Here is a 10011-nt window from a genome sequence, read left to right on the forward strand (position 1 = left end):
TCGACTACATAATACTTCACCATTATTTGGGTCTAGAGGAAGGCATTGGAAAGTAGTAAGTAGATGATGGGTTGCTAGAGTGACAGAAGCTTAAACCCTAGTTTATGCGTTACTTCGTAAGGGGCTGATTTGGACCCACTAGTTTAATGCTATGGTTAGACTTTGTCTTAATTCTTCTTTCGTAGTTGCGGATGCTTGCGATGGGTTAATCATAAGTGGGAAGCTTGTCCAAGTAAGGGCAGTACCCAAGTGTAGGTCCACCCACATATCAAACTATCAAAGTAACGAACGTGAATCATATGAACATGATGAAAACTAGCATGACAGAAATTCCCGTGTGTCCTCGGGAGCATTTTTCCTCCTATAAGACTTTGTCCAGGCTTGTCCCTTGCTACAAAAGGGATTGGGCCACTTTGCTGCACCGTTGCTACTTCGGTTACTTGTTGCTTGCTACGAATCATCTCACCGCACAATCACTTGTTACCGACAATATCCGTGCTTGCAGATATTTCCTTGCTGGAAACCACTTGTCAGATCCTTCTGCTCCTCATTGGGTTCGACACTCTTACTTATTGAAAGGACTACGATTGATCCCCTATACTTGTGGGTCATCAGAAACTAGGTGGTATATATTTAGCAACAATATAATTAGCATAATCAGCATACCAAGGTGTACTACGTGAAGCATTGATGAAATTCAATTGTTCATTAGGAAAGCTATCATCAATAGGTTGTGGGTCATCAAAAACATTCTCCAACCTAGACAAGTTATCTGCTACGGGATTCTCAGCACCCTTCCTATCAACAACATGCAAATAAAATTCTCGTAGCAATAGAACCCATCTAATAAGTCTAGGTTTAGCATCTTTCTTTTCCATGAGATATTTAATAGTAGCATGAGCAGTGTGAATACTAACTTTGGAATCAACAATATAAGATCTGAACTTATCACATGCAAACACAACTGCTAAAAAATCTTTTTCAGTAGTAGCATAGTTTCTTTGGGCACTGTCTAGAGTTTTACTAGCATAATGAATAACATTTAATTTCTTATTAACTCTTTGTCCTAGAACAGCACCAACAACATAATCACTAGCATCACCCATAATTTCAAAAGGTAGGTTCCAATCAGGTGGTTGAACAATAGGTGCAGTTATCAAGGCCTTCTTAAGTATTTCAAATGCTTCTTCACAATCATCATCAAAAACAAATGGAATATCTTTTTGCAAGAGATTGGTGAGAGGTTAGTATCCTTACATCTCCCAACTAACCATAAAGTGGCACTTCTCCCAACTCAAGACAATGTTAGTATCTTTACATCTCTGCAAAACTCGATCAAGGTTGCTCAAGAAATCATCAAAAGAAGATCCGTAAACGGAGAAATCATCCATGAAAACCTCAACAATCTTTTCACAAAGTCATAGAATATAGCCATCATACATCTTTGAAAGGTAGCAGGTGCATTGCATAAACCAAAAGGCATACGTCTATAAGCAAAGGTACCGAAAGGACAAGTAAAAGTGGTTTTCTCCTTATCAGATTGTGCAACTGGTATTTGGGAGAAACCAAAATAACCATCTAGAAAGCAAAAGTGTGTGTGTTTAGACAATCTTTCTAGCATTTGGTCAATAAAAGGTACAGGGTAATGATCTTTCCTAGTGGCTCTATTTAATTTCCTAAAATCAATTACCATCCTATAGCGAGTAACAATTCTCTGTGGGATCAATTCATCTTTATCGTTAGGGACAACGGCAATACCTCCCTTCTTAGGGACACAATGCATCGGACTTACCCAATCACTATGAGCAACAGGATAGATAATACCTACTTCTAGGAGCTTTAGTATTTATTTTCTTACCACCTCTTTCATCTTAGGATTTAATCTTAATTGATGATCGGCAACTGGTCTGGAATCAGGATCAGTTTTAATCTTATGCTGGCATAGAGTGGGACTAATGCTCTTAGGATCATCAAGAGTATATCCAATAGCAGCAAGGTGCTTCCTCAGAGTTTTCAATAATTTCTTTTATAAATGCTCTAAAAGGTTAGAGCTAATAATAACAGGATATATCTTCTTTTCACCAAGATAAGCATACTTAAGAGTATGAGGTAGTTGTTTAAGCTCAAACACAGGATCACCCTTTGGTGGGGGTGGATCTCCAAGTAATTCAACATGCAAATTATTCTTAAGGATAGGATGTTGTTCAAAGGTAACTCTATCTATCCCATTCCTTTCATCCATATGCATATCATTTTCATTTTCAAGCAAGTATTGCTCTAAAGGATTAGTAGGAGGTGATACGTCTCCGTCGTATCTACTTTTCCGAACTCTTTTTCCCTTGTTTTGGACTCTAATTTGCATGATTTGGATGGAACTAACCCGGACTAACGTTATTTTCAGCGGAATTGTCATGGTGTTGTTTTTGTGCAGAAATAAAAGTTCTTGGAATGTCCTGAAAATTTACGGAGAATATTTCCGGAATAAAAGAATAATACGTGCGCAAAGATCCACCGGAGGGGGCGTGCCAATGGGCCACAAGCCCCTGGGCCGCGGCCACCCCCCTAGGCCGCGCCGTGAGGGCTTGTGGGGCCCACATGGCACCACCGCCCCCAAACTCAGCTATATATCTTCCGTCTCGCCCGGAAAAAAATCAGAGAGAAGGTTTCATCGCGTTTTACGATACAGAGGCGACGCCACCTCCTGTTCTTCATCTGGAGGGCAGATCTGGAGTCCGTTCTGGGCTCCGGAGAGGGGAAATCGTCGCCATCGTCATCATCAACCTTCCTCCATCGACAATTCCATGATGCTCTTCACCATTCGTGAGTAGTCTCATCGTAGGCTTGCTGGACGGTGATGAGTTGGATGAGATCTATCGTGTAATCGAGTTAGTTTTCACGGGGATTGATCCATAGTATCCACTATGTTCTAGATTGATGTTGCTACTACTTGGCTATGCTTAATGCTTGTCACTAGGGCCCGAGTGCCATGATTTCAGATCTGAACCTATTATGTTGTCGCCAATATATGTGTGTTTTAGATCCTATCTTGCAAGTTGAAGTCACCTACTATGTGTTATGATCCGGCAACCCCGGAGTGACAATAGCCGGAACCACTCCCGGAGATGACCATAGTATGAGGAGTTCATGTATTCACCGCATGTTAATGCGTTGGTCCGGTTCTTTCTTAAAAGGAGAACCTTAATATCCCATAGTTTCCATTAGGACCCCTCTTCCACGGGAGGGATGGACAATAGATTTCATGCAAGTTCTTTTCCCTAAGCACGTATGACTACATACAGAATATATGCCTACATTAGATTGACGAACGGGAGCTAGTTACTTATCTCTCCGTGTTATAGTTGTTACATGATGAATCACATCTGTCATACTCATCCATCACCGATCCACTGCCTACGAGTCTTTTACTACTGGTCCTTGCTATGTTACTTTGTCCAGGCTTGTCCCTTGCTACAAAAGGGATTGGGCCACTTTGCTACTACTGTTGCTAATGGTGTTACTCTGCTGCTCCTACTACGGATGTTCCTTGCTACTTCGTTGTTACTTGTTGCAAGACCTTTTCCGACACCGTTGTCGGGGAAGAATAGTTCCCCGTCCATGTGCAACCTACTGGCGCCATTGATACAACAGTTAGGAATAGTCTGCCATCAACAGATCTGTTTCTCGCACCATTGCTATCATAATACTTTTCTACTAATACTTTGCTTGGAGACACTTATCTTTCAGGTGTGGTTGAATCTGACAAACTTAGCTGCTCATACTTGAGAATATTCTTTAGCTTCCCCTTGAGGCGAATCAACAAATTTGGGTTGAATACTCTACCCTCAAAAACTGTTGCGATCCCCTACACTTGTGGGTTATCAAGACCTTTTTCTGGCGCCGTTGCCGGGGAAGCACAGCTATATTCTCTGAGTCACTTGGGATTGACGTCTGCTGGTCACTATGAGGAATCCGAAAGATCCAAGAACTAAAATCTTGCCTTCCACTGCGAGGGGAGGTAAGGAACTACCATCTAGCTCTACACTTGATTCACCTTCAGTTTTGAGTAAGTTTGCGACTTCACCTCCTGCTAGAAATCTTGATATGTCGCCTGTGCCTGATGATGCTATGCTTGATACTATGCCTGATGATGCTATTCTTGATACTATGCCTGATGATGCTATGCTTGATACTATGCCTGACGATGCTATGCCTGATACTGCTTTGCCACTTGGTGTATTCCTTGATGCACATATTGCTAGAGTTGCTGCTAGACGTGATGATACTTCTGAAACTGCTCATACTATTGAAGTAGAACCTACTATTTTGCCTGCTAGAACTAGCTCTCCTGATATGCCTGAATTGCCTGTTATGCCTGAACTTTATGTTATGGAAGGAGAGATAGCTGAGGACTTTCTTGCGTGTAAGGATAGCTATGATGTTGAGAAATTACTGCGCAAGTGGAAAGAAAAATCTTTGAATGCTAGGATGAAATACGACCCAAAGTTTTCTACTTCGCCTATTTTTGTGACCGATAAGGATTATGAATTCTCTGTCGACCCTGAGTTAATCACTTTGGTCGAATCTGATCCTTTTCACGGTTATGAGTCTGAAACGGTTGTAGCCCATCTTACCAAACTGCACGATATAGCCACCCTATTCACTAGTGAGGAAAAGATCCACCACTACTAAATCCTCAAGCAGTTTCCTTTCTCGCTAAAGGATGATGCTAAGATGTGGTACACTTCTCTTGCTCCTGGTTGTGTGCATAGCCCCCAGGATATGGTCTACAACTTCTCTGCAAAATATTTCCCTGCCCATAAGAAGCAAGTTGCCTTGCAGGAAATATACAACTTTGCTCAAACTAAAGAAGAGAGTCTCCCACAAGCTTGGGGGAGGCTTATCCAGCTTCTGAATGCTTTGCCCGATGACCCTCTTGAGAAGAATGAAATACTTGATATCTTCTATAATGGACTTACCGATGCTTCCAAATACCACCTAGATACTTGTGTTGGTTGTGTTTTTAGGGAACGAACCGTAGAACAAGCTGAGATCCTACTGAATAACATCTTGTGCAATGAGAATGCTTGCACTATTCCCGAACCACCTCCTATGCCAACTCCGAAGAAAATAGGTATTCTATTCCTCGGTCCTGAAGATATGCAAGAAGCCAAGAAATCTATGCGAGAGAAAGGCATTAAATCTGAAGATGTCAAAAATCTACCACCTATCAAAGAGATCCATGGTCTCGCTAAGCCGATACAGGTAGTAGAAGTAAACTCTCTGTGTAGGTTTGATGAGAGTGATATTCCTTTTGATAAACCTGCTAGCTTATGCATGGATGAATTTGATAACTTTGTTGCCAAACAACAGAGCTTCAATGAATATGTTAGCAGACAATTGGAACAGAATGCTCGTATGCTTAGTCATTTAAGTGCTTGTGTGGACAGAAATGTCAATGATCTTAAGCTTCTGAGTAAACATGCCTCTATGGTTACTACTGAGGTAGAACAATTACTTAAAGCACAGAATGACTTTCTCAATGAGTTGAATGACAATTCCGTTAGAGTTGTCACTAGAGGCGGTAGAATGACCCAGGAACCTTTGTATCCTGAGGATCATCCGAAGAGAATTGAACAAGATTCTCAAGGAGTTTGCACTAATGCACCTAGTCATCCTAGAAAGAAGAAGAAAGATTATAGGAACCTGCACGCTAGCAACCCTGTTGCTGCTACCCCTGAGAGTCCAAACGATGTCTCTGCCTCTGATGCTGAAACACAATCTGGCGATGAACATAAGCCTAATGATCATATCAATAGTGATGTTCATGATGATGCTCAACCTAGCAATGATAAGGATGTGGAGATTAAACCTGTTAATCTTGATAACCCACATTCTAAGAATAAGAGATACGATAAGAATGACTTCACTGCTAGGAAGCATGGTAAAGAAAGGGAGCCATGGGTTTAGAAACCTATGCCCTTTCCGCCCAAACCATCCAAGAAAAAGGATGATGAGGATTTTGAGCGATTTGTTGAAATGATCAGACCTGTCTTTCTGCAAATGCGTTTGACGCATATGCTCAAGATGTCTCCGTATGCTAAGTACATGAAAGATATTGTGACTAATAAGGGGAGGATACCTGAGGTTGAGATTTTCACCATGCTTGCTAACTATACCTTCAAGGGTGGAACTCCTAAGAAACTAGGTGATCCCGGTGTGCCCACTATACCTTGCTCCATTAAAGGTAACTACGTTAGAACTGCGTTATGCGGCCTAGGAGCCGGTGTTAGTGTTATGCCTCTCTCTCTTTATCGCAGGCTTGAATTGGATAAGTTGACACCCATTGAAATCTCTCTGCAAATGGCCGACAAATTAACTGCTTTCCCTATCGGCATTTGCGAGGATGTGCCTGTTGTGGTTGCCAATGTCACTATCTTAACAGACTTTGTTATCTTGGATATTCCTGAGGACGATGCCATGGCAGTCATCCTCGGAAGACCCTTTTTAAACACTGCAGGGGCTGTTATAGATTGCAACAAAGGCAATGTCACTTTCCATGCCAACGGTAATGAGCATACGGTGCACTTTCCGAAGAAACAATATCGAGTACATTGCATCAATGCTATCGAAAAAACTTCATCGATTCTTATTGGGAGCTTTGAATGCCCTATTCCTCGTGTCAAGATGAAGTATGATTTGCTTGTTGGGGAGATACATATCCCCATTGAGGTGACCTCATGACTATTCGAAAATTCTCCGTTCTCTTTTGCGATTCGAAAAGGTTTGTCGAGGAGACTTGATCAACCTCATTGGCAGATTTTCTTTCGATGACCATGAGATGGATGAATCGAGGAGTCACAAACCTCTGTTCCAAGCTTTCACTTTAGATTGCTTAGAATAAAAATGATAGATTTAGTTTAGTTTTCCGTGTTTTCTGTTTTAGCGTCCGGTAGAAAAATACCAAAAAATAAAAGTTCTCCGAACGTCGTGAAAATCAAGTATGATTTTTACTGGAATTTTTGAAAAAATCTAAGACAAAGATCTTGTCTGGGGGCCACACCAGTGGGCCACAAGCCCTAGGGGCGCGGGCACCCCCTGGCCACACCACCCTGGGTTGTGGGGCCCACAGGCACCCCCTCCACTCATTCTTGCTCTCATCTGGTTCTCCTACCTCCAGAAAAAATCGTTTCGCAGCTCAAACCCGTGTTCTTGCTTCCCTTGCTGGGATTTTCGATCTCTTTGCTCAAATCACCGTTCTCCGATCTGTTTTGGGGAAATTACTCCTTGGTAAGTGACTCCTCCATTGGTCCAATTAGTTTTTGCTCTAGTGCCTTATACTCCGCGTATTTTTGCTGCCTTGGTGACCATGTTCTTGAGCTTTGCATGATAATTTTAGCTGGTCCCAAGTAGCTTTGATGCGTAATATGGCCTCTAGGCACTTGTGGGAGTAGTTGCTACGAGTTCCGTCGAGCCTTGTTCACTTTTCCTTAGAGTCAGTAAAAATTTCAGAAATTTTCGGAGATAGAAAAGGGAAAAGATGAGGAGGGTCTTAAGAGGCTCTTCAAGCCGTGACCCCAAGGATGATGGAAGTGAGAAGAAGCCCAAGTATCTGGTCCCTCAAGTCGTAGAAGTTCGAGCGTGCGAGTGGCCAAGCGACGTGTTCTTACGCGCCGCTGGAATGTATGAGGACTTTTATCACTTGGTGGAGAACGCAGGCCTTACCGCCTTCGTTGAAGATAAGTGTCCGCAATACCTCCTCCTCACTAATATCTTCGTACAAAGCTTTAATTTCGATCCGAGGAAGATAACTCCTATGGTTGAGTTCAAACTTTATGATATCCCAAAGCGCATGTCACTCCAAGACTTTTGCAATGTTTGCAAATTACCTTACGTTGGGGATATTCATGAACCTCGTCCACGGGACATGGAAGCTTTCATCGATACAATTGTTGTAGGAGAGGAGAGAGGAGTGTCTTGCGCTAGAGCTGCTAGCATTCATTTTCCCGTGCTTCGGTACTTTTCGTTATTTGTGGGAAAATGTTTGATTGGCCGTGGGAAAGCTGGGTCTCTTAGTTCCCCAGATCTTGCGGTCTTGCGCGAAGCCCTTTATAATGATAAAACTTATAGCTTGGGCGCTATAGTAGCTCAACTGTTGAACCTGAACCGTTCTAAAGGTGTTGTCTATGGAGGTATCTATGCTACCCGTCTTGCCAGACACTTTGAGATACCTTTTAGACTGGAGATTCTTCTTCCCGAGAGATATCTAGATTACGGTAGCATGGTTCGCCATTACTTTCTTGATAGAGATATAAATAGAAGGATGATTTATAACCTGGTATTTAGTCAGGGTACTCGTGAGACTATTACTTTGCCTGCTCCTTCTTTGTTCAATCTTCATGCAGGCAGGTACATTATTATGCCCTCGGACATCTATGCATATTGGGCCTTGGCCCAACCACAAGTGCCCGTGCCCGAGCTGCCAGTCGAGTACCAGGCGCCAGTTTATCAGTGGGAGCCAGAGGATCTGACACAGCAGTGGCATCCTCAGTCCACTCTGGAGTACCCAAGAGCTTGTTATTTCCCTCCTTGGGAGTAGTCCAACTTAGGCCAAAAGCCTAAGCTTGGGGGAGTATGTGTTCTCACCGACTTTACATTCTTGCTTATGATTTCGCTTTGTTAGCCGGTGTTCACACTTTGCCACTGTATCATCCATGCTAGTTTATTTTGTTTTTCTAGTTTTCTTTTCGTGTGTCTGTCTAGTTTGAGAAAAACCCAAAAATATTTTCTTTTTCTTCTTTTTCTTGTTGGGAGCTTTCCTGTGTAAATAGTTTGCTTTTTCTTTGGGTCAAGGTCGAAGATATTGGTTACAATGTTTAGTGTCTCTTGCATGCATACCTGTTCAGCTTTCAAAGAGCCATATTACTTTGTCTTCTCCTTTGTGTTTCCCTACATATTCCAGCTTTAGTCCAATGCACGAGCACGCTTATTATTGTTCACATCATTCGATCGTGCAAGTGAAAGGCAATAATGACGATATATGATGAAGTGACTGAGCCTGGAAAAGCTGGTATGAACTCGATCTATTTTGTTTTTGTAAATATGACTAGCTCATCATGCCTGATTCAACCTTGTTGTGAGAGAAACATGTTTGCAATGACAACTTAGAGATCATAGTTGCTTATGCCATGCTTACTTAGCTAGGAGCTTATAATGGTTTGTCTTGGATGCCCACATGAATGTTGAGATGACTATGATGTAGTATGATAGGATGGTATCCTGCTTTGAATGATTCAAGTGACTTGACTTGGCGCATGTTCACGCATGTAGTTGAAACAAAATCAACATAGCCTCTATGATATTCATGTTCATGGTGATTTATGTCCTACTCATGCTTGCACTCAATGTTGGTTAATCTCAATGCATTTTGATGAATGTTGTTGATCTCTAGTTGGTCGCTTCCTAGTCTTTTGCTAGCCTTCACTTGTACTAAGCGGGAATACTGCTTATGCATCCACTTCCATAAACCCAAAGTTGTTCCATATGAGTCCACCATACCTACCTATGTGCGTTATCTACCTACCGTTCCAAATAAATTTGCATGTGCCACTCTCTAAACCTTCAAGAAATAATCTGTTTTGCATGCCCGAACCGCTCATGTGGTGACAGGGGGCTATTGGTATCTTCCATGCAAGGTATGTTATCCTCGATATGCGTTTATTCACTATCATTCACGAGAAAGGGGCCGGTAATTGGAATTCCCAGTTCCATGCTCAAATCGAAAAGATAATTTCAAACAAAACTCCCCCAGGATTGATGTTGGTATGGACGGTACCCGAGGATTCGGCTAGCCGTGGAGTGTGATTGATTGGTGGTGGGGGAGTCAAAACTTTACTTTTCTGTTTGGGAACCGCCTATAGCATGTGTAGCGTGGAAGATGTTGAGAACTCTTAGTCATTGCGTTGACAATGAAAGCATGCCACCCAAAATTATTATCTCTGTTTTAAAAAGCTT

The sequence above is a fragment of the Hordeum vulgare genome, chromosome 2H (genome assembly GCF_904849725.1).
Source record: "Hordeum vulgare subsp. vulgare chromosome 2H, MorexV3_pseudomolecules_assembly, whole genome shotgun sequence".
In the NCBI taxonomy this organism is placed as follows: domain Eukaryota; kingdom Viridiplantae; phylum Streptophyta; class Magnoliopsida; order Poales; family Poaceae; genus Hordeum; species Hordeum vulgare.